Source organism: Cnephaeus nilssonii, assembly GCF_951640355.1.
Source record: "Cnephaeus nilssonii genome assembly, chromosome: 16".
In the NCBI taxonomy this organism is placed as follows: Eukaryota; Metazoa; Chordata; class Mammalia; order Chiroptera; family Vespertilionidae; genus Cnephaeus; species Cnephaeus nilssonii.
Window position 1 is genome coordinate 47,433,035 of NC_137087.1, and position 24,885 is coordinate 47,457,919.

General features: G+C 41.5%; 1 protein-coding gene across 1 annotated transcript in view; it reads left to right on the forward strand.

Moving 5' to 3' along the window:
* SORCS3 (sortilin related VPS10 domain containing receptor 3) overlaps positions 1-24,885 on the forward strand; it is a gene marked incomplete at its 5' end in the record, with an annotated part of 521,132 nt that overhangs the window by 283,829 nt on the left and 212,418 nt on the right. The gene's annotated exons all lie outside the window — the stretch shown is intronic.

Consider the following 24,885-nt stretch of genomic DNA (forward strand, 5'->3'; position numbering starts at 1 on the left):
GGTTACTGTTACAGTCATTGGAGAGAGGTGGCTGTGCAGCTATGGTCTTTTTTTGTGTTTGTTATCACCAGCTATCAGTCAAGTTCAAAACCAGCTGAGGGATTGACTAGCTGGTTAAGAAGCTGATGCAATTTTAGACATGGTCACTGGAAAGACAGGGTCAGCTGTGGAGGAGATGACGGTGGCTCCATTCGGGCTTTGCTGCTTGGGTCCCACCTGGGGCTACCACATCACACACGTGCAGAGCATGGGGGAATTAGAGTGTCTGGAGTGCAGAGGGCTTGAAAATTCTAAAGGAAGTTTAAACCTGTACTTCTAGAATGCTGAATGAAAATGAAGCTGTTCCTTTAATTTAAATTCTCATATAAACCCTCCGATTAGAAATGTAATTGTATTCAGAGCCTCCAGGATTAGCAGGTGATGATAACTTTCTGCGGTAGCCATTGGCAGAAGCAGGCGTCATGTCTCCCCACCTGATGGGGATAAAAGCTGTTGGGGATTAACTAGGGATGACAGTGGTTTTTAAGCTTATCCTGCATGGAATACGTGTAGGACTGAAGGGCACTTTTTATTTAAAGAAAAACGAAAAACATTGCATTTTCATTAGATCCTCTCCCATGCCTGTAAAAACCAATTGCATATTATTTAAGAGAAAAACAATCCACAGCCCCCCCCCCCCTCACCTGTGACAAGCTGACACTGCTCTTACACATTTCATCAGTACAGTTGGATGTGCTATCTCCATCACCATAAAAACACCAGTTTCCATGAGGCCACTTTCCTGTAGGTGAAAACAAAATCAATGGTCCAAGAATGGCTCTGTTCTTTATTAAGAAGGTGGAGCAACCTCTGTGTTATTCAAATATTCTTATTAATATATTTGAGCTGAGTTCTGAATAAAATAACTGGTTTAATGAATGCTATTTTTAAATATATATTTTTATTGATTTTAGAGAGGAAGGGAGAGGGAGAGAGAAATAGGAACATCAATGACGAGAGAGAATCATTGATTGGCTGCCTCCTGCATGACCCCCACTGGGGATTGAACCCACAACCCAGGCATGTGCCCTGATAAGGAATTGAACCATGACTTCCTGGTTCATAGGTTGAACCTCAACCACGGAGCCACGATGGCTGGGCTAATGTATACTATTTAGTTGCATCCGATGAGGGTGGTGTGGAAAGGATCTCCACCCATGTCAACACTGCTCATGAGAACATTTGCTCAAGGGAACAACCTTAAGGAAAATTGTGCATTTGGTGGCCTTTGTCTTGTAAGCCTGCTCTTTCTGTCACATCTCAGACTTTCTGTTCTCTTCTTCTATCTTCTAGGTGTCCATTTTGGTAACGTGGCACATTTCTTTTAGGGGACAGGGCAATTGCTAAAAGAATGGAAGATGTAGCATATATGTATACATGTATATACGTATATGTGTATTAAGAAGGGTACTCAGGTACCTTGATCCAACAACATCTTTCTTAAAGCAGCTAAGCTCTAATACATTCAGCCATGGCAGTGTTTTGGTGACGGAGTTGATTGCAACTACTGCTTCCGATGTTCTCCCACCTGCTTCCTGTACAGAGTGACCTTGTCTTCATGCATGCCCCATCCTTTGTGCTCACACTGCTGCCATGTGCCCCTAACTGACCCTCTGCCTGATTCTGACCTTGGGTTTCCAGGTAGACTCAGGAATTCTTCTGCTTGGTTCTTCCTTTGACAGCTTTATTGGTTCTTGATCTTATCTGTCTGACCTGAACATACCTTCTATCCTCCCTCCAGTCTCTGCCTTCATCTTGACCACTCACCCTGGTGTGATAGCACCAGAGAAACATAAACATAGATGTGAGAGAAACGCATCAATTGGTTCCCTTCATCAAGTGCACCGACCAGATCTGGGGAGTGAACCTGCAACCCAGGTACATGCCCTTGACTGGGAATGGAACCTGAGGCCCTCCAGTGTGCAGGCCAACTCTCCAACCACTGAGAACACTGGCTAGGTCAGCACCTGGCCTTTAAGCAGGGGTCAGTTTTTAAATCTTTTAAATTAGAGTGTAATATATATGTAGGAAAGGGCACATTTCATGAGCTCAACGAATTTTTATAAACTGAGTGCATATATGAAACCAGCACCTAATAAAGAAGCACATATTACAGGCACCCCAGAACACCCTTTGTGCATTTCGCTAGTAATTATCTTCCACACCCAGTGGGGCAAGTTGGTCAGGTCATTATTAATGCCAGTGGTTGATGACTAGTTAAACTAGTGAAGGATTAGAGACAAGATGAATCCCTTGGAAGAAAGGTTGGAAGATAGCAAGTGAGGTAAGTGACAGAGAAGAATTTTTAAAAATCTAAACATTAGAAGGTTAGACTAAAGCAAAAGTAAACATTAATGAATGTTGAAAAAGCAAAATGAACTCAGAGAATTCATAAAGAAACTTTCAAAATATGCTCATGTCAAACTAATTGAACAGGCTTCAATTTTAAAAATTGTTCTACTTTCTGTGAAATAAGGAAAATACCCAATGCTGGGAAAGCTGTGGTGAAATTCATATTCTGAAATAGCACTGATGGTTGTGCAAATAGGTTTTCCTTCCTGGAAAACATCTTGGCAGTGGGTATCAGAAGACATACTTGTCCTCATAACTTTGATTCATTGGTTCAGTTACTCCACTTCTGGGACAAAACCAATGGGAGAATACCACAATGCTTTTGGCACAATGATGTTTGTCCAAGTTTTTCATCATAGGAAAAACTGGAGAGAAACTCAGTGAATTCCCAACATAAGGGCCTTTAAATCATTGTACATACATTTGTGAAAATATTCTGTAGCCATTGAAATGATAGTCATGGTGATTGTGTAGCAACATGGATGCATATTAATACCTGTTTAATACATAAGCGTGGGCAAAAGTAGGCATATAGTTGTGAGGTCATGAAACCCAGAGTTTATTCTTTTATTATTTACTAATTATTGAATTATTTTCTGTATAAACAACTATAAACCTACTTTTGCCGCAACCTGTATATATCTCATATTACATACCTAATATATATAAATTCATATGTAATACATCCTAATATATAAAGAGCCAGGGCCCGTCATGACCTAAAAGTCCAGATGGATGACTGAACACCAGGCTAGGGTCCCGGCCAGTGCAGCGGAAGTCAGTCCTGGGTCCTGGCGGCATGGTGGGAGTCAGTCCTGGGTCCCGGCCACCCGCAGCCCAGCAGCGAGAGGGAGCTGTGGGAACAGAGCCTTGCTGCCATCAGACTGGCCTCTGGATCCCTCCCACTGCCCACAGGCTCTGGGGAACCAGAGCCATGCTGCAATGGAACTGGACCCTACCTGAGGGGTTCCCGATTGTGAGAGTGTGCAGGCTGAGCTGAGAGACCTCCTCCCCCACCCCCTCCCCCGAGTGCACGAATTTTCGTGCACCAGGCCTCTAGTATTAAATAAAGCAGTACTCTTTGAATATAGATATACAAAATATAAGATAAAGGAAGAAAGGAAGCAAGGAGGAAAGAGAACATTTTTAAAAAGGAACAAAAAAATATTCCCAAATATTATCTGGGTTCTCTGATAAAATGATGGTATTAGGTTTATGGATTTTTTCCATACCATTTGTTTTCCAAATTTTTTATTCTTTCATTAGGTTATTTTATAATTAAAAAATTCTGAAAAGTAATCTACCTTGAAAAGCTTATGTTCTCTCCTAATTATAAGGCAATGCTCTTAAAAAAGGTTTTAGGTGTTAGTAGCATCAGTTTAAGTAAAATCATTTCAAATTATTATTTAAATACCTTTTCAAGAGGCAATGTGGCATAGAGGAAAATTTCTCTGAAATGAGGATACATTGAGCCTGAGGTTTCTCTTTTCTTCAACTTTGCTTCCCACTACAATCCCTTCTGAACTGTGAAACTCTAGGAATTATTTTTTTCTCCCAACAAAAAGCATACTCTGGTTGGATTTAACTTCAATCTATATTATTTACAACTCAGCTATCGATATGGATTTTATTATTTAGAATAACACACTATAGATACATGTTAAGGAAGTGATTTATTCTGGTAGATTTAAGATGGATTTTGCAGCTATATCCCAAAATCGAATTAGTATTTAGTTATTTGATTTGACAGCGATATGAAAATGGATACTCTGGAGCCAAGGGGTGTAGACATATGCAGGGAATCAAGGTTTGCGCCAAGTAACTCTTCCATCATGTAGTTACACATTGTTGGACATGCAAGTGCTTCTCAGAAATGAATATATATGTCTTTAAGTATATCCTGGGAATGGGCACTCACAGGTGCTTTTATGTACATTATTACATTGGGTTTTCCCAGGAATCTGCAAGGTGGATATTATCTTTCCAAGTTACAGATGAGCATAGGACTCTTGAAGGTGATGCTAACTTGCTCAAGGTCACATAGCCAGTGAGGGTCCCAGTCTGCTGTCTCTACTAGGCCTGGCTGAGGTCCCCCCTTTCCTTGAGGACCACTGTACCTCACTCTCCCTAGGAGATCAACAGACTTTCTACCACCTCCTGGCAGAATTCCTCATGGGGCCCTTTATACTGAACCTCAATCCCAGAGAGCACTCTAATATTCCCAAATATTATCTAGGTTCTATGGTAAAATGATGGTATTTTTAGCATAGCCAGCCATGAAAAGACCAGACTTTCAGATGAATGCCCAGGACATTCTTCTGTCACATCCCTCAACGGTTGGCACTTTCCAGGTGGGACTTTGAGGAGGGAAGTCATCAAACATCTTACTATTGGATGATAGGCCATAGGACATTTTAAAAAAGAAACAACAAAAAATTCCTGCTTCAGACAGAAAATAAACAACAAGGCAGTTGTATTTTTTTTTAAACAGGTTTTGTCTTCTTTTGCTCACCTTTCCCATTGCTTTGTTCCAATATTCGGTTGATATACAGAGTAAACCAAAGTGTTTGCCATTTAAATAGGTAATACTGTGATCTGAAGTTTTTTTTTTTTTTAAGGAAGCTTAAGGAGACAACATCTTTAATATGGTAATGAAGACAGAAGTTGAAATCACTTAACTTCATTTACAAATCATGAATATGTATTATGCTTTAAATGAAAAGAAGGGCTAAAACAGATATAGTGTTTGATCAATTTGCTAAAGAGAAGACAATTTGTCAAGATTCCCTCCCCCCAAAAAAACTCAAGCAATATGCAAATGTAGGAAAATCAGACCCCCATGTAAATTCCATGGCATGATGAATATTTTTATAATTCTAATTAGTACCAGTCATTTAGTCTAGCAATTTTCCCCAATCTAGCCAATTTGAAATTAAAATAGATGCCTTGATTACAAAACTCATTAGCAAAGAAGCACCCTTCTCACTAACCAGTTCACTTAAAATGCACAAACTGAATGAAGTGTGGAACACTCGTATCGTCAATTGGCATAAGTGAAGTGAGTCTTAATTGGAAGCATTGTGAAGTATTTGTTTTGTTGCATGTTTCATTGCAGTATAATATATGATTCATTAAATGGAACAAAAGCAACTTTTAAATGGTTTAATTAAGCAGAGTTGGTGCACTTGGTAATTTTTATGAAGTCAAATGTCACAATTGTTTGCATTTGAAGTACTGATGGGTATTAATGTCAGAAAGACGAAGTCTGACTCTGCATTTATCACTCTAGTTATGAGGAGAGTGGCAGGTTTAATGTGAGAGGAGAAAATTAAATTATAGAATATTGACTTCTTTCTTTAAAGTACCCACATGCATATTGTCCTCGTGCATTTGGACATGGAAATTCCAGAACTGCCTGATTTATGACTGGGAAGACAGGGAAAAGCCTAAGGATTAAGCCTGAAATGGAAGGAGAAAACAGTTGGAATTTTTCTCTTTGTAATTTATTTTTAATTTTCCCTTTTAATCAAGGGAGGAAGTGGTGGGTGGAGAGAAACTCTATCCAATATATTTTCATCTACTCAAAAGAGCAATAGAGATGGTAGCAGCGCAGAGTAAAGTTCTGTCTAAGCCAAATGTGGTGGGAGTGGGAGAGGAGGGAGAAATTGGCTCCAGACCTGGGAATGCTGGAAATGGGACTCCACAGAAGTCCTGAATCAAAGCCAGATAGCAAGGAGTTCAAGGCTGGGTTTTCTGTAGAAGAGTCTGCAGAAATGAGTTGCCATAACGGCAGTTCTATAGGCATCAGGCACTGTTTCATCCATGTTTATTTTCAGTGTAATCCAGATGTCTGCTTTTACCTCGTAGTCATGGACTATTTCAACCCTACATCAATGACAATGCAAAACTCATCCATGTTGCTGATTTTCTGAGGAATCTAATTTTAACAGACACTGTTGATGTCCTGCCCATATCCATTCAGTGTTTCACTGTAGTATGCTCCCACTGATTTCTGGTTGCTAGGATTTGCATTTCTTTGCTGGAGGGCTTTCTCTAAACCCTATAGAGGCTACTTCACTCCTCTGCACAGCACACTGAAGAAGGGCCATGGAATTAACATGTGGGATCAGCCCTAAGCCAATGACCAACAGGATTTGGTGGATAGACACCCTGGTTCCCTTGCTTCTCATGTGGGACAAGTCTGAGAATTTCCCAGTGGGATTAAGCTCTAGTTACCCACATTGTTAGCTGGCTTTGTAATATTCCATATACTGACTGCCTTCCATTGCCTGGGTCCTGTCTCTTCTGTTATACCATCTCTCAACTAAACTACTTAATTCTTGTCTCAGTGTCTGCTCCTGGGGGAACTCTAACCAACTATGCCAAGCATTTTGTGATTTAGGTGGTGGTAGCTGAAACTGTATGGGGTCAAGGACAGGGATCACAGCACTTGGGTTTCTACCCAGGAAGTCCCCATTGATATTTCTGTGTTCCTATCTGTCCTGGGCCATGCCACCCTCTGATTTTCCTCACCATTGTAAGCTGACTAAAGCCCTCTCCCTGAAAGATGTCCACCTCCAAATCCCCAGAGCCTGTGAAGATGTTTTCCCACAGGGAAGAGGGACTTGGCAGATGTGATTCAGTTAAGGCTCTTGAGGTGGGAAGAGTATCCTTGAGGTGGGATACCCAGGCATACATAACGTAATCACAGGGCTACAGAAAGAGAGGGAGGCAGAACAGGAAAAGTCAAAACAAGGAGACGTGCCATTGGAAACAGAGGTTGGAGTGATGCTCTTTGGATATGGGGGCAGGAGGTTTGGACTGCAGGTGTTCTCTGGAGGCTGAAGAAGGCAAGGAAATGGATTCTCCTCTGGAGCCTCCAGAAGGATTGCAGCTCTGTTGATACCTTGATTTTTACCCCATGCAAATGATTTTGGACCTCTGACTTCCATGACTGTAAGGTAATAAATTTGTGTAAGCCACTAATTTGTGGTAATTTGTTATAACAGTAATGGGAAACTAAGACATTCACTGACCCTCTCCCCAGCTTCAATGGATCTACTGCTCCACAACAGCCAAAATCCTGCACTTGTCTGCACCTGCTTCTTACATGCCCGGGCATCCATAGACCCGGACACAGGCCATCAGGGTTGGACTTTTGACTTCTCTTTGCACTGATCTATGCAGTTCTGACATAAGAAGAGTCCCTCCTGATAGGAATTCTGGTGGGAAAAAATGTTTGTCATCTTGTCACATATTACGTTAGTTTGCTAAGCCTGCTGTAACAAAGTACCATAGGCTGGTTGGCTTAAACAACACAAATGTAAGGTCTCAGAGTTCTGAAAGCTAGGAGTCTGAGATTAAGGTGTCGGCAGGGTTGATTTCTCCTGAGGCCTCTCTCCTTGGCTTCTAGATGGCTATCTTTTCCCTGAATCTTTACATGGTTTTCCCTCTGTGCATCTGTGTCCTGATTTCCTCCACTTATACGGGTACCAGTCCTTAAGAATACTGCATTAGGGCCAACCCAGATAACTTCATCTTAACTTAATGATCTCTTCATATACTCTTTCTCCAAACTCAGTCACATTCTGAGTTACTGGGGATTAGAACTTCAACATATGGATTTGGAGGGCACATAATTCAGCCCTTAATATATATATGCATGTCAAAGGTGCTGAGTGATGAAAATCCTGTTCTTTGTGTCTCTCCTGCCCTGTGTGAGGAGGGAGTAGGAGTATCTTCCTCCTGTATAGTCTGAGGCACTCCTGAGGCACATGGTGCAGAACCAACTACTAGGCAGGATTTACAATGGGGGTGGGAGGTAAGGAAGTGAGGGTGGGGCCAATCCCTAAGATGGAAACCATATCCCATGAGAGGCCCTGAGACTGGTCAGTAAGGTTTGGAACTGGTCTTTGGCCTTGACCCTGAGTAAGGTTGGGAAATCATGGCAGACACAAGAGAAAAGAGGGTGCCAGGGCCATAGAGTCCACTGGGAAGAACTCTCAGGGAAGAGTCTGAAAGAAATCTCAGGTGGAAACTTATTTTGAAGAATTAAGGCTATTTGCTTGTAGAAGTGAGATTGGTTTGGTTTGGTGCTATATGTTTGTTCTCTCTTTGCATTTGAAAGTGTCAGTAGATCTCAGATGTGCCAGAAGGAACAGAAAGAGGTTTGGCTGAACTGAATATATGACAACTCTTAAAATTTGTCATTGGCCTCCCCATAGCTTGGAGGATAAAGTTTGCTCAGCACATAGCTTGTCTAACTTTCTACCCCTGTTCTCAAGCACTCCCTTCACTCATTTGACAGGGAATGCATTCTCCTTCTTACTACCGAATGCCTTCTTAGCACATACTCTTCCCTCTGGGAGTCCTTTGTTCCTTCTCCATCTAGCTAGTCCTGTTTATCTTTCAAACCTCAATGCAAGTATGACTTTCTAGAGAAAGCTTTCCCTACACAATCTTATCTATGGAAACAGAACTAAACTTACCAAGATTTTGAAAAAAAATCTAGAAAGAAGCGATTTGCATGTTCATATACTGAAAAGCTTTTTATTTTATGGTGTTATATTTTATATATACTCTAGTGGCCCAGTGCACAAAATTCATGCATGGGAGGGGGGTGTCCCTCAGCCGACCTGCATCCTCTCCAATCTGGGACCCCTTGGGGAACATCCCTCTCGCAATCTGGGACCACTGGCTCCTAACCACTCACCTGCCTGCCTGCCTGATCGCCCCTAACCACTCTGCCTGCTGGCCTACTCACCGCCAACTAACCCCCCTGCCAGCCTGATTGCCTCCAACTGTCCCCCCTCCAGCCTGCTCACCCTCAACTATCCCTCCCGCGCAGGCCTGATTGCCCCCAACTGCCTCCCCTGTCAGACTGCTTGCCCCCAACTGCTCCCCCTGCCGGCCTGCTTGCTCCCAACTGTCCTCCCCTCCTGGCCTGATCACCCCTAACCACCTCTGCCTTGGCCCCGCCACCATGGCTTTGTCCGGAATGATGTCTGGAAGGTCTCCCGGTCTAATTAGCATATTACCCTTTTATTAATATAGATTAGGGTGGAGGAACCAAAATTTTTCTCATTGTCTAGGACATCCAAAGATCTTAAATCGCCCATGGACAAGAGATAAAGAGGACCTAAATTAAGGTAATAGTTGCAGGGTTGAAAAGAAAGGGGAGAAATTATAGAGTGTAGAAGCGGACTTTGTGACTACATAGAAGTCACAGGAAGGAAGGCTGCCTGATAGCTGCAACCATGACAAGAGCCCAGAGTACACCACCCCTCTACTAACCTGATTGCTTGCAAAGATTTATAAGGCCAAGGACTGGCCCACAGTGTGTTTCTTTGCTGACAAAGGAGATGCTTGTTTCTTAAAAGTACTGAGTGAGAGAGGGGATCTCTGGTGGGCGCTGCCACCAAGCTGTCCATAGAAGGGATAGTGACTTTCCTTTGTGGTTGCTTTTTCTTTTAGTTGCTTTTCTGACATTTTGGCCCTGCTTCCCTTGGCTGCTCTGAGCACTGCTCTAATTACCGATTGTTATTGAAATTGCTTTTAAAAATGGAGACTTTTTAATTTGAAGCACTTGGTAAAGATACCAGAAGTGATCATCTAGAGTAGACACTTTATAATAAGCAGCTAGGGAATGAGTGAGAGAAAAAAGATGTATTAATTCTCCTTTCTTCAAATACTACTGTCGTACTAATATTGGGTTTGCATTTTTTATAATTAAGATGCTGAAAGGTGGCTGAGGAATCAGTCTGCTCTCTCCTGCATCCGTCAGTCATGGATGGATTCTGGAATGTTCTAACAGTGGCTCCAGCCCCCGAAGGGAGCTTTCAGGTTTCACTAGTAGATCATGACTCATGATATAATCTGTCTCCCTTAGGCTTCTATAATTTCTTTTCCTTTTTTGATGCTCAAAATGCCAGTTTAATAACCAGGTACAAAGCTGATATTATTCATTTAATCTTTATTACAGGTATCACAGCTTAATCATTAAAGATAACTGAAAACTTTGCAATAACATAACTTTTTTTCTCCCATGTAACTTACTAACAGATATTAGAGTCTAACATATTCTAACAAAGATTCATGTTATAAAATATTGAATTATTTTCTCAAATGAATATTGATACAGTGAATGGGGGAAAATGAAGAAAAGAAGCACAGAGAGCAAAGCCCACTTCTTACCTTTTAGTATATGTCATGAGAAGTATCAACAGTCTGCTTTTTATTGCCCAGATACCAGGTCAAGGATATTATATTCAACAAATATTACTGACCATTTATAATGTACCAGCACCTAGAGGTGCAATAATTGAGGGTATTGATGCTACCTCTGCTGTCTGAGGAAGAGAAACATTGGCCAAATACGTGATTGATGTCTTTTGTGAGAAGTGCTACAACATACAAATTATAGTTGTTTATGACAGTATATATTAGGGAGAAGGTCTGGTCTAGCTTAAAAAATGGTTGATATAATTACTATATTAGAGAGTTGATATATCCTCATGTAGTTAAGCATTTTTAAGTGCTCACAGATATTATTTAAAATAAAATTAAGGTCAGTCTATGAGTTGTCTTTAGATTTTTATAAACAATGTTTTTGAAGTATAACTGATATTCAATAACCATATGAATTAAAGTACAAACTTGGTAAGTTTTGACATGTATCTACCAATGCAGTCATAACTATAGTCAAGAGAATGAGCGTATCTGTCAACACCTCCCCACAAGTTTCCTTGTGCTCCTTTGTAATTCCTTTCTCTCACCCTTCTTCATCTACCCCCACCCATCTGCCCCCTGGTGGTCAGTGCACATCATAGCAACCACTTGACTGGTCGCTTAGGCTTTTATATATATAGATAGCCAAGATCTGGAAACAGCCCAAGTGACCATCAGTAGATGAGTGGTTAAAAAAGATGTGGTTCATTTTCACAATGCAATACTACATGGCTATAAAAAAGAAGGAACTCTTACCCTTTGTGACAGTATGGATGGACCTGGAGAGTATCATGCAAAGCCAAATAAATCAGTCAGAGAAAGACAAATACCATATGATCTCATTTGCATGTGGACTCTAATGAATAAAATAAACTGATGAACAAAATAGGACCAGAGGCATGGATACATGGAACAGACAGACAGATCTCAGAGGGGAGGGGAATGGGGGTATTGGAAGAGATATATGCACATATGCATAGCTCATGGACACAGACAATAGTGTAGTGAAGGTCGGGGAGGGGAGTGCAGGGGCTGGGTGGAGTGTGGCAAAGGTAAATAAAATAGGGGACATCTGTAATAGTGTCGACAAGAAAAAAAATCAATTCTAAGTGGGGCAATTACTTGACTCTAACACCTATCTATTATAATCTTAGGAAACAGCCCTTTATGGATGCTTCCTATTCTTGGGAGAAGGAGACAGTACATCAGGGATTGGCATGAGGGAGATGTATATGCGTGCTTTGTTTTCTGGAGACTGTTCCTTGGGGATAATCTCTACAGGAGTTAAAATCTGGGCACACAGTTTAGCATTTAATTATCTTTTCCAGTGTCTGTTTCATGTGTACATCTTGGCTGTGTAAGCAAGACCCCAATTTCCTCATGCCAGAGCCTACTTTTCCATTCTGAAAACCTTTACTGAGGATGTGAAAGATTTAAATAATTATATACAGCACTTGTGTGGCTATAATGATCAATCAGATTCAGACCTTCCCTGAAGTAGTTCAGTCATGTGGAGGAAAAAGTAAGGCACCCTTAGTCACATATGGTGTCTTTGGCACCTTAGGAACCAGCTGCTTTCTGAGACCACCAGCAGGGAAGGGTCTTTGATGAATATTGGGGGAGAAGTGAGCTGAACCTTAGAGGATGAGGGGTATTCACCAAAGAAAGGAAACTACTTACTAGGTGCCTAATACATACTTGGCAACAGGTCAGTTACTAAAAAAATGCTTAGTTAAGGAGAATATATATTTTAGAGGACCTCTCATAGTTAATACCAGCTGAAAGTGGACCTTTTTGAGGAACATAGTAGTAGGTTTTGGAAAGAGAATTGGACTTGGACTCAAAAGGCATAGATTTAACCCCATGTTTCTCTTGTTCCCAGATATGTTACCTGGAGTAGATGGCTTAACCTCTCTGAACCGGCTCCATTTTCTGTAGAATGAGGATATTGCTTTTTCTGAAGAATGAGAATCATGGCATTTTGTGATAATCCTATGGGAGAAGATATAGAGATATGCTAAATTTCTTTTCATTGTTAAATCTCTGCTTGGAATAAACCTGTCAGCCAGCCCCACTGCCGAGTAGATAACACCAATTTTCATGAGATTTGGTCTCTGAACTGGCTGAGCTAATCAGATTCCCTTCACTTTCAGGGCAGTTATTTATTTATTTTTAAAACCTCTTCTTCTTTTGCTACTTTGAATTGTAACTCTTCTAAGACTTCAGGGGGTATTTCCCCTTGGGTGAAGTTATCTGTCAAGATGCTTTGAACCTCCAGTCTCCTTAATACCCAGATGTCCAGACTCAGAACTAGAAAGGCCAGAGGTCTGAGGCAAAGGATGCTGGCTAGGTAACAGTGGGCTGACAGGACCATATGTCATTGAGGACAATTTCTCAGCAGAAACTCATGAGCAGTTGATTAAAATGGAGCATGAAGTCCTGAGACTGGGCTGTCTTTACTCATTAAATCACAACTTGGGGTTCTGATTGTATTTGCAATTCATCAGGGTCCATGTTCTCTAATTACCGAGTTGAAGACAGCAATGCTCAGATTATTCAGACTTTTCTCTTTATCATGGAAATATACACAGAGGAGAGAGGTTATGACAGTGTGTGAACTATGACATTGTTAGCATTTCAATTGTGCCAGCATCAGTTGGTGGTGTTCTTTGGATTGTTTGTGTGTATGCATGCATGCATACTCTGTTATAAAACTGGAAAAGGGGAGAGAAAACAAACATGCTATTATCATTTATTTAATCAAACTCATCTTTGTTTTTATTAATAAGTCTAGGTGTGGAATCCTTATTATATAATTTTATTGGTAAATATTTTTGTAGTTGTTTTTGCTGATGTTTTTAACTTCATCTCTACTTTTTATTTCCTTAATTCTTACAGAATCTTGGAGCTGGACACGTCTTTAGTTCCACTTCCAAACCCTTTGTATATTAGCTCTTACCAGCCACCACATAGCTTCTGTGTATACATGTCCAGTTTTAGGGAGCTCAATCCTTCAAAGCAACCAATTCTGATTTTGTAGGATTATGATCACTGGCTAAGACCTTACACATAAAAATAAAATCTTCCTGTTTTAGTCTGCCCATTGGAAATGTTTTCTTTTGATCACTGTGCCTCATTCAAAACAGTTCGTTTTCTGAAATCCACAACAAGTGTCCCCGACTCCTTATGAACACCCTTCAAGTAGGTGGCATGGGTTTAGTATTTGTATCACTCTTGACCATTCCAAGATGAACATTTCTTGCTCCACAAGATAATTTCTGAAAACTTGAACTACAGCCCTACTGTGTAGAGGGGAAACTGGAGGGTTCATGCCCCCGTGGTCCGACCATTGGCTTTTTAAGCACACACAGAAAGTTTGGGAGAATGTTTTATGCTCCTAAACTTTGAGGTGAAGTCATGGACTTAGCCTATTCCGGTCCACAAGTGGAGCTGGAGATTTCTTAGTGGCTCCTTGCTTTTCCCCATTAGTTCCTTCTCTCATACTTCATTTTACCACATGGCCACTCTCTTGTGGTACCAGATGAATTACCTTTCCTTGGGCTGCCTGCCCCTTGCTTGGTCTCAGTTTGTCCATTATCGCCTCTGATTTTTTGAAATCTTTTTCCCCTCTATTGGTGAATGAACCAATATGGTGGTCACATAAAGTACAGTCTTCGTAAAGCTCAGCTCTTGTAATGCACTCACCTGCTGGCTGACTGACTGACTGGCTGAATGAAATACAACAAAACCAAAAAATAAAAGTCCCAAATCAATAGAGACAAAGGACAGACTCTTGAAATGAATAATTAGGAAATAGAAGACAAGAGATTGGGAAATAGGAACTACCAAATATCTTATATATACTACACATTGTGCTAAGATTTTTCTTTATGCAAATGTTATTATTTTAGCCTCTTTCTGTCTTATTCATTAATTTAATCAATTTCTGCCCTCGCACTGGTGTGTGTGTTTGTGTGTAGTTATGTGTGTGTTTTAAGTGTTAACTCATCTCTACCTGGACTTGTTTAGTTTGCTTTATTACAGAGTGCCCTGGATTGGGATTCTTTTGTTTCCACTTGAGCCGTAGGAATATCAATGAACATGGACAGATTTATATATTTTTATCTATTGTAGATTTCTGCCTCATGTAGGTTGTGTGAATTCAAACTCCAGATCCATAGCCTGGGGTACTGTTTTCTCTTGGGTGATTATTCCACCTCCCAACCCCCTATCCCAGGCTCTGATCTGAAGACAGTTTGTTGCTATTTGCCCAGATAGTGGCTAACATATTTCAAGGCTCCATGTATCTGATAACACTTCAAACATTATATATGGGCTATTTCCAGCTATTTACCTTGTAGGGCACAGGACAAAACTGTTTTCCTTGTATAGATGTTAGAACCTACCCCTTGCTTCCCAGAGCCTATATTTGCTTCACAAACATCATGGAACACGATTGAGTCAGCTCCTGCTTACCACTTTGGTTTTAAGTTCTTAGTTTGATTTTGACATGCAGGGATTTACTGTCAAGCTCTGAAATTATTTAAGATTTTAATTTGTATTTATTTATCATGTCAAAGTGTTTGTTGGGAGATATGTCCTTTCTATATCTCCTATATAATCTTCAAACTAACCCTACGAGGTAGGTTTCATTACCTTGATCTTCTGGATGATATCAAGCTTCAGGATGGTTAGGTATGTTTTTAGAGGTCACACAGACCGTAAGTGGCAGAACAGAGATGTACAGCAGCCGGCAAAGGAGTCAAAGGAGAATATTGCTAAAAGCAGGAAAACAAAACAAAACCAGGAATGAGAAATGCCATGGAATTTAGGAAAGGAAATGGCTCAAAGTTTGGACAAGAATCAAATGCTGTTAGAGGGGTAAGGACTGAGACAATCATTGGGTTTAGCACTTTTTACTAAAGAGAATCACCTTGTTCCCCTTGTGAGTGGAAAATAGCAAAATTAAAGGAGTGTGTGGGGAGAAGGAGCCCTTAGCTCTTGCTCTCCTTACCTTGGACACTCACTCTCCTTCTCTGCTTTAGTTTCCTCATCTGTAACATGTGGGAGTTAAAAGAGAATGTCCCAGGACTCTGTTTTCTTTTTCAAATTCTCTGATTCGATGATAAATGGGGGCTAATTTGCATTGCACGATTTGAAGTCATGTATAAATATTAGCTTATGCAACTGGTTAATCACTCAATGTCAGATAAATGTGCAGAGCAAGGTGTTTAATATGTTTACATAAACCGTACAAACCACTTTGTCATTAATTGTGCTTACCCAGCGTCCTAGTATGAGTGTGTCCAGGCAGGGCAAGTGGTAAGAACGCCTGGCCCCCAACTTTTCATTCTGACCAGGCTCTGATTTCTGCTGCAGGCTCGCTCTGCGCACTTGGGAACTGGGCTTTGGAAAGTGTTTATGCAAACAGTGCAGCCCTCAGAAGTGGAGGCGCATGAGGCATTATCACCATCTTCTGACAGGCTGAGTTCCTCATGGGCACCTCATTTTTCATCCAGTCAGGGGAAAGATGGGAATTACCACTAGTTTACATCTGGATGTCAAACCATTTCTTAAATTTTTTATCCTCTCTTTAAAGTCTTACCCCAGGAGATCCTGGACAATTTCAGGGCAGTTATGGGAAATTTCTCAGGTGTGATAGATTCTCTGGGTTTTTATTCCATTGATTTTTATGGAATTGGATGGCTATAAAATTCGAGCAGAAACAGTACAGCGGTCTGCCTGAGAACCTGGACTGCACAGGAAGCCAGGAGGGGTTGGGGCCAGAGCAGGACAGTGCCCAGAAGGGATGCACTGTGACCTTGAAGTCAGAGGCCAGGCTTGAAGGACAGGGTTGGCTCAAGCTAGAATTCCAATGAGAACTGAGTGAAAGGACTTTTTAGAGGGATGTGCAGGGTTAAGGGAACCAACACTGCATGGCAAGGTATCCAGAAATTAGCAGCAGTAGAAAGTTGTTAGAACTTGGGTTTCCAAGCACTGCATGAATTCCTGGGGGGAACTGAAGCAGCAGAGTGTGTGTTTGGGGGGCTGGTCAACAGCCCCTATTAGAGAAATGGGCCCAGGTGGACAGGAAGAAAATGGGGGAAGTGGAAAGAGGAAGCCTAACCTCTCTTCTCACCTGCCAGACTCTTGCAGGTGCCTTTTTATTTTATCTGAATCTACCCAGAGGGTAAAGGCAAGCAAGCCAGGTGGACCAATGCAGTTCATATGGGTAAGCCCTATAGGGTCAGAGAACAGGCCAGAGAGGAGCTGAAATTGGAGTGAGGACAAATGGAGACTATTCAGCCTACACAGATGTGAACAGCTGCGTGGCATGAGTGATGTAAGGGGTGGGGAGTGGAGAGAGGTAGGGGAGTGCATTGGGAATGTGAGGTTTGAAGTTATCAAGTCTCCTTTCTTCCACTATTTTTAATCAGCCACTTTCTAAGCAGGCCAGTGCCAGATGCTTCCTAGACTATTACTATGTAGAGGCAAAACTGAGTATGGAAATGATATCTGCTTTGAATTAGATAGACTTGGGTTTTCTTTTCTATCCTGGTATAGTTGCTTGTTAGCAAGGTGGCCTTTGAGCAGTTATTCAACTTTCTCAACCTCAGGTGTTTTTTTTGGTGTGTGTTTTTTTTTTAATCTATACAGTGGGGTTCATTCAACAAGCATCAGTGTTGCTATTAAGTTGAAGTTAGACAATGACATGGTCAACCCAGCCCAGGGTCTAGTGATTATTCTTGTATTGACTCAACAAATGCACCCTGAGATGAAAGGAATTAGAGCCCTTGTGTTCAGGTAGCCAATAGTCTAGTTAAAGGTGGATATTCATTGTGCGTACATGTAAACAAACATGGAATGATCCAAATTGCCATGCATAATTATATTCATACAGAGATAGACCTGGATTCATGATCAAAGTATCAAGAAGGTAAAGACCAATGTGATATGACAAGCGAGGGACAGTTTATTTGGGGACTGTGGAGGTCCTCTCTGAGCAAAGCCCGTGAACAGTGTTCAGCAGGGGGAGGGGAGGTCCTAATTGGAGTAGTATTCTATGGAAGATGGAACACTGTGCTCCTTTTTCTCTTCTCCCTCGGTAGGCGCTCCTTCTCAGAAACCATGCACGATTCTGCCTCATCTTTGTGATCTCTCCAAATATTCAAGAGCCCTTGGACCTCTTCCAATCTCTGCCCCCACTCCTTCCTTTTATAATCTCATCAGGCCACTGTTTTAAAATACCATTTATATGTCCTAATTATTAGCCTTGATCTCTCTTCTATACCCCAGACTTCTTCATCTCTAACTGCCTACTTGACATCTCAACATAGATGTCTCATAAATATGCCAGCTATTTCATTCTAAAATTAAACACCTTGTTTCTATTCATTCCCCTTCGTACTTTTGCTCTTCTCATAGTTTCATTCTTCCAGTTTTTCAGGACATATACTTTGGAGTCTTGGCTCTTCTCTTTGTTTCACACTCTACCATCATCCCCTAAGCAAATTGTCCTGGTTCTATTTTAAAATACATCTAGAATCCCAGATCTCCCTATTCCCTCTCCCGCTGCTCCCATCTGGTCAATGCCGCCATCATACCTACCTCACATGGGTTATTGTAACAACCTCTCTCGCCCTTGTCCACTTACCATTGATTCTCTATAAAGCAGCCAAAATGATCTACTAAAATGTAAGTATTAAGTTATCCTTGTGCAAAGATCTCCTATAGATCCCATCTTGCTCAGAGTTAAACTTTGTCTCTTCCATGGCTCACAAGATCATGTTTATCTTCCCCTGTTGCCTGCACTTACCTCACTTTCCACCACTCTGCACTCACTCACTGCCCCCCCGCCCCTCAGGCTTGCTTGCTGTCCCCCCAGTTGCTAACACAGTCCTGGTTGCTAAACACGGTCCCATCTCAGTCTTCTTCTCTTGCACTGTGTTTGTGATGCAGACTATTCACTTGACAGGAGGTCTCAATTGATGGTTTCTGCTAAAATCACATCTTTTTAGAAATGCCTTCCTCAGCCACACCATGTGAAATGCAACTTCTTTCTGACCCTCGATGGGCCCCAGTTATCCTGTTTGACTTTTCTTAATAAGTTGCCACAAGCAACTTCTTGTGTGGCATGTTGATTACCCCCGCCAGAATTCAAGCTCTAGGAAGGCAGAGACATGGTCTGTTTTGTCCAGGGATGCATCTTCAGTATCTCAGTCAAAGCCTGATTTAGGACTGGTGCTTTAGACTTACCTGTTGACCAACTGGATGTGTGAGGATGAGAAAATCCTGGCTCCAAATCCTCACTTTAGTGAAGACTCATCCTTGAAAGCTCATTCCCCAAGGAAGGAAGGGGAGTTACCCCAGTCTAGCATCAGTGGCTCCTTTTCATTTTGAGGTCCTAAGCAGTGGCTGGGCTTTTTAACTGGTTGGTCAATTAATATTTATTAGGAATCTCTACAGCCCCGTGTTGGGTGTTCTGAGGAATAAAGAGAAATCCTATCTAATAAAAGAGAAACATGCAAATTGACCGTACCTTCGCTATGCCCACAAGCAACACCCACCAGCCAATCAGGCGAGTATTCAAATTAACGCAACCAAGATGGCGGTTAATTTGCATATCCAGGCCAGAGCGAAGACTGAAGACAGCGTAAAGAAGCCAAGCACTGCAGAAGGGAGCAAAACTGTGGAGAAGCAAGCAAGCGGGGCAGGGGAGGAGAGAGGGAAGCAGGTGGGGCGGGGAGAAGGGAGGGAAGCAGGTGGGGCGGGGAGAAGGGAGGGAAGCAGGTGGGGTGGCCATCACAGCAGGAAGCCCCATTGCAGGAATCTTCCTGCAACCTGCAATGGGCCTCTAGAATGTAATAAGAACTGATTTCAGTTCTCAAGGGTCTTTGTAGTTTGGTTGAGGTGAAACACACACACACACACACACACACACACACACACACACACACACCACAGCAGTAATTAGTAACATTAATCCCAGTAATATTAATAGCTATGTTCTAGGTAATGTATTAAAACCTTACATTCAAAACCTTATTTCATTTTTATGACACTTTGAGAAAAGTATCATCATTATCCCTATCCATGCTACATCCTACTTCAAAGAAAGAAATAAACAGATGAGGAAATGGAGGCCTACACAGCATAAGTAACTTTTCCAAGGTGAGTGAGTACAAGTTTGTGAGGATGGGGGCAAGGAGGGAAGCAGCAGATGCTGGATTAAAAACCACCTGCCTGCATTTTGGGGCCATTTTCTAGACCATGTTTTCCAAACCAAATCCAATCAGAGCACAAGATCAGTTCATGAAATGCCAGTTGTTGGATGCTTAATCATTGCTTGTGTATTTGTAGGAGTGCTCATTGGGTACCAGGCATGGTGCTTTGTGTTGGACATAAAAGGATGGACAACCCCAGTCATGGACCTTGTCCTCAAAGAGCTCAGAAGGTAGAAGGACATAGACTGAGATCAGGATAGCAGCTGGACATTCAGAGTATGGCGATCTCATTTCAGGGAGGAAGTCCCTCTGGGCCGGGATGACTGGCTATGTCAACAGAAGGAGGGATTTAAGGTTGGCCTCCAAGATGAGAAAAGCAATTGTGCAGCTGGAGAGGATAGAGGAAGAAAAGATAGGAATCACCGGCAAAACATGCTTCTGGTTGCATAGTTTGGTTTTTGTTTAGCAAATTTTCACTCAGCTTCAGTATCTCTGGAAAGTTTTTTTTTTTTTATCTCTACCAGGCTGTCTTAGATCCCTTCCAATGGTTGCACAGACACATGTCCGTCTTAGCATCTGCCACTTTATATTATATCCACCCCTTTCTGTCTAGACTGTGAGGAACAGTGGAGAAGACACCTGCTTTCTTCTGTGAATCCCTAGTGCCCAGAGCATAGTAAATACCCAGCAATCAGTTCACTGCATTCCACTGATGTCTAGGAGAAATTCCCCATGAATGGGATTTCCTTCTTCTGGTCAACAGTCCCCGATAACGGAAATGTATTAAAACCTGGCTGAACTTGAAGGCTGTAAGATCATTTTGGAAGCACCTATCCCTCTGATGTGGCTGTAAGCTCTTACTTGGTACCTGAGCAATAGTTCTTGTTGCATTTGAGGGATCAGAATAGGCTGGAGGTGAGATTCTTCAGGGCTAGGGTGTATGGAGCATGCTGTCCATCCCATTGAATGTTGCTGATGGAACAATGGAGAGTAGTTTTGAGAAAGTGGGATTAAGTCAAGTTTTGCATACGCAGTGTTTTCTTCTCTTTTTTTCCCCCTTTAACTCTAGGGGGAGCTATGAACATAGACACATGCTTTATATTCTCCAATCTAACACATATCCATTGAGGACTACTGTATACCAGATATGTACTAAGTGCTTCTGTGTACTTTTTATCCCACAATAACCTATTGAGTTGGTTCTGCCATTTCTTTAAACTTGGAAATTGAAGAGTTAAAAACAGGGCATAGAGAAGTATGTGATTAACTCTGCACTGAGAAGTAGTAAATGCCAGAGTCCAAATGACAAATACATTTTATTAGGAAAATCTGAAAAAGGAAGCAGAGCTTTAATTGTGCAAGGAGAAATTCAAGAAGCAGAGGAACCTATGATACATGTGAATTGGAGCTTCCTATGCTCCTAGCAGTAAACAATCAATGCTGAGGGACATCCCAGAGATGAATCTGCCCTTGAGAAGCTCACAGTCCAGGTGGGGAGAAAACATTTCCAGGAGGTATCATTTCAGCCCAAGAGAAGAACAAAAGGATGGATCTTCCTCATGAAAAGGCAGTGGGATGAAATATCAGCGCGAAATGTAGAGATGTATGCTGTTGGCAAGGCCTGGCAGAGATCAGGGGGGAATGAAAACAGTTGATGTATTGGAGTTATTGATTAATGATTAATTTTGTAAGTCTGGTATTTTTATGATGGCATTTATGTTGCTCAGTTAGTTTGAGGAAAAGTAACAGGAGAGATACCAAAGAAAAGGCTAGCTGTGCTTCATGATGTAACAGGGCGCTGGCTGGGAAGGAAACTAACCAGCCTTTCAGGTGGTCATTAAATGAAACCCTTTATCCTCTGCTGTGGTGGGGAGAGCCTGGGACTCGGAGTCAGGGCTGTGGAGTCAGTGCCTCTCTGCTGCTTTCTGTGCAACGTGAGTCCATCATTCATCTTCTGAGTCTTAGTTCCTAAGTCAGTATGGGAGGTAATACTTCACAAGCCTCTTAAAAGGAGTCTACGAAGACACATAAACACGCTTTGTAAACCCTAAGTCACATATGAATGGCAGAGACTTAATAATTCTTTCCTAGGCCACCTTTTAAAAATATATATATTTCTTATTGGTTTCAGAGAGGAAGGGAGAGGGAGAGAGAGAGAGAAACATCAATGATGAGAGAGAATCATTAATTGGCTGCCTCCTGCATACCCCACTGGTGATGGAGCCCAGGCATGTGCCCCGAACAGGAATCAAACCATGACGTTCTACCATCCCCCTGCCTGGTTCTGTGTTTCTTCTAGAGGTGAAAGCTGCAATCTGGGCTAGATAACAAGACAAAGCCAAACAAGGTATTATAAATCAAAATGTTTCCTTTTTCAGAATAGTCCTATTCAAATTGATAGAGGACATCTCATAACACTCAGCCACTAATCAAATTCACCCTGAAGATTATCTACCTCTTAGAAGCTCAAAAGATCAGGGAACTGCAGCTTTAAGTTGCACTGTAGCTAATATGTGAGTTTCCACTGCATTGCCCCAACTACTCTTGCATTCAATAAACATGAGGAATTGCACTGTAATAGCAACCAATGCACCCAGACACACACTTTAATTAAAGGAATACATCACGCAATAAAATGCATTTAAATGAAAAATCTTTCCATTGGAAACATGCTTTCTATTTTTTCTTTCTTTCTATGGTACTTTTCTAATGTTTAAACACTTCTAAGAGAACAGGAAGGGTAGGCTAGGGTCAAGGTAAGATTCTCCAGGGAGATGTTGGGAGTTATGGCTGACTTAGCCCAGAGAGGGTATTAAGTAAACCTCATATAGTGACAACTGGTACAAACAGCATGTAGTGTGACCACACAGTCCGTGGGATAGGTGAATGGAACTGGTGCATGCCTGAGATGCTCTTAGAGGATTTCTCAGGCTCAGAGAAGGGGTAATGGCAGGAGAAAGGGGAAGGACAAGCTAGAGAAAATGAACACACTTCAGAGTTGACATTGCACTTTGTGAAAATCTAGTCTGACTGTTGTACACAAGGCTGACTAATGTGGTCCTTTGAATAGGAAACTGAGCTAAAGAGACATTTGCCTCTCGCTGTCCCTATGATGTTTTTTTTTTTCTTAGTAACCTTATTGAAAAACTATTTATGTATAATACACTGCATTCACATAAAGTCCATAGTTCAATGAGTTTTGGCAGTTGTAAGCTTCTGTAAAACCTTCACCAAGATATAGGACATTTCTGTTCTGCCATAGATTTGCCATGCCCCTTGGCAGTCCATCCCTCCTTCCATCTCTGGCCCAGGCCAACACTGCTCTGCTTTTTACCACTATAGGTTGGAATCATCCTATCCTAATGGAATTCTCCAATACATACTCGTTTTGTGTGCCTGGCTTCTTCCCTCTAGGTTGTTGAGCATATCAATAGGTTTTTTCCTTTCTATTGGTTATGGTGTTTTAAGATGAACACAATTCTTATCTTTATTACATAGCTATTACTGCTGGTTCTGATACATGGAGAACTCTCTATGTGTATCTGAACCAAGGTCATTTGTCAACACATTTTAGGTGTATGGGGTCTGCTCTGGTGACCAGCAATGGTGATCAGCATTTCCAAGTCCAGCTTGCACAGTGAGAGATTGAGGCAGGCTTCTCCCTCTTCCCCCTTTTTTCTTCAAATTTTCCTTCCTCTTTCCATCAGTATGTGATTGTACATTGACTGTGCTTCAGGTGCTGTCCCAGGAGCCTGGATACAATAAGAATAAAAAAAATAATTAAAAATCTGGACACAAATCCCTCCCATTCTGAAGCTTGTCATGTCTAGCAACTTAAAAAAATCATAATATTATTGTTAGAACACTTATTGTTGGTCTTACATAATTGGCCAGCTATTATACTTGATTTAACAGTAACACATATTGTTAGTTGGCCATAAGTGCTGTAAGGAAAATAACACAAGGAAGGGAACAGGGACAGCCAGGATGGGAGAGCTGGACTCAGCGTGGCCAGGGAAGGGGTCATCCAGGCAGTGGTATGTGAGAGAACCAGGGTCTAGCAGAGGCTCCAAGCAGTACTGTGCGTCTCCAGTGTCACATTCATATCTGGAACATGATCTCTTGAAGGTGGGCAGGCTTTTAATGGCACAGAAGGAAGAAGCATCATGACACCCATTCTCCACTTTCCCAAGACTGTTGCCTCCCTAGAGCTCAGTATTCTTAAACACTTTATTTGGATTCTCTATGGCGTCTGACTCTGGTCTGAACTTAGAAAAGGATGTGGAGAAACTGGAGGAGCTTAAAAGATACGTGCATGTTCAAAGTGAAGGAAAACTGTGCTTAGGAAGAAATCCAGATGGACTTTTGGACATTGGAGGGTTTGGTGAGAGCTTGCCATTTTCTTTTCCTAATGAATTCTTTCAATGTATAATGTTGAATGACTTAATGGTGACGATTCTAAAGGAGTATGAAATTAAGTGGAGGTGGGGATGGGTGAATAGATTTGATAGATTGGAAAGGAGATAAGCAGGCCCATTCCCATTAAATAGTAACCCGATAAACTTCTAGTCCTTCCCCCTAATAGACCTAGAAAGACATTTTGGTTTTTATTTATATCCTTTCCCTCTTGTCTTCAAGCATTTTAATGCCAGCAATTCTCTCCCTCTTTTCCTCTCTCAATACACACACACACACACACACACACACACACACACACACACACATCTACAAGGTTGACTTTCAAGGTTCACCAGTCAAGTGTACAATTAAACTAACCTATTGGGATCCTACTCTCCCAAGAGAAAAAACAAAACAAAAACTGGACTAGAGGTCAGGTAAGTACTATGAGGATGTTGCATGTTGAGGCATTCTCATGAGTTGTTTGTTTCAAAGTATCCAGAGAGCTATGACAGTTGATTACAATCTTGAAGTTTGGAGTCAGACAGGCCCAGGGTAAAGTTCTGACTTTACCCATAGTCATATTCCTATTAAATGATATTATGTAAAAATATTAGAATGCACTCACTTCATAATGTGAAGATTT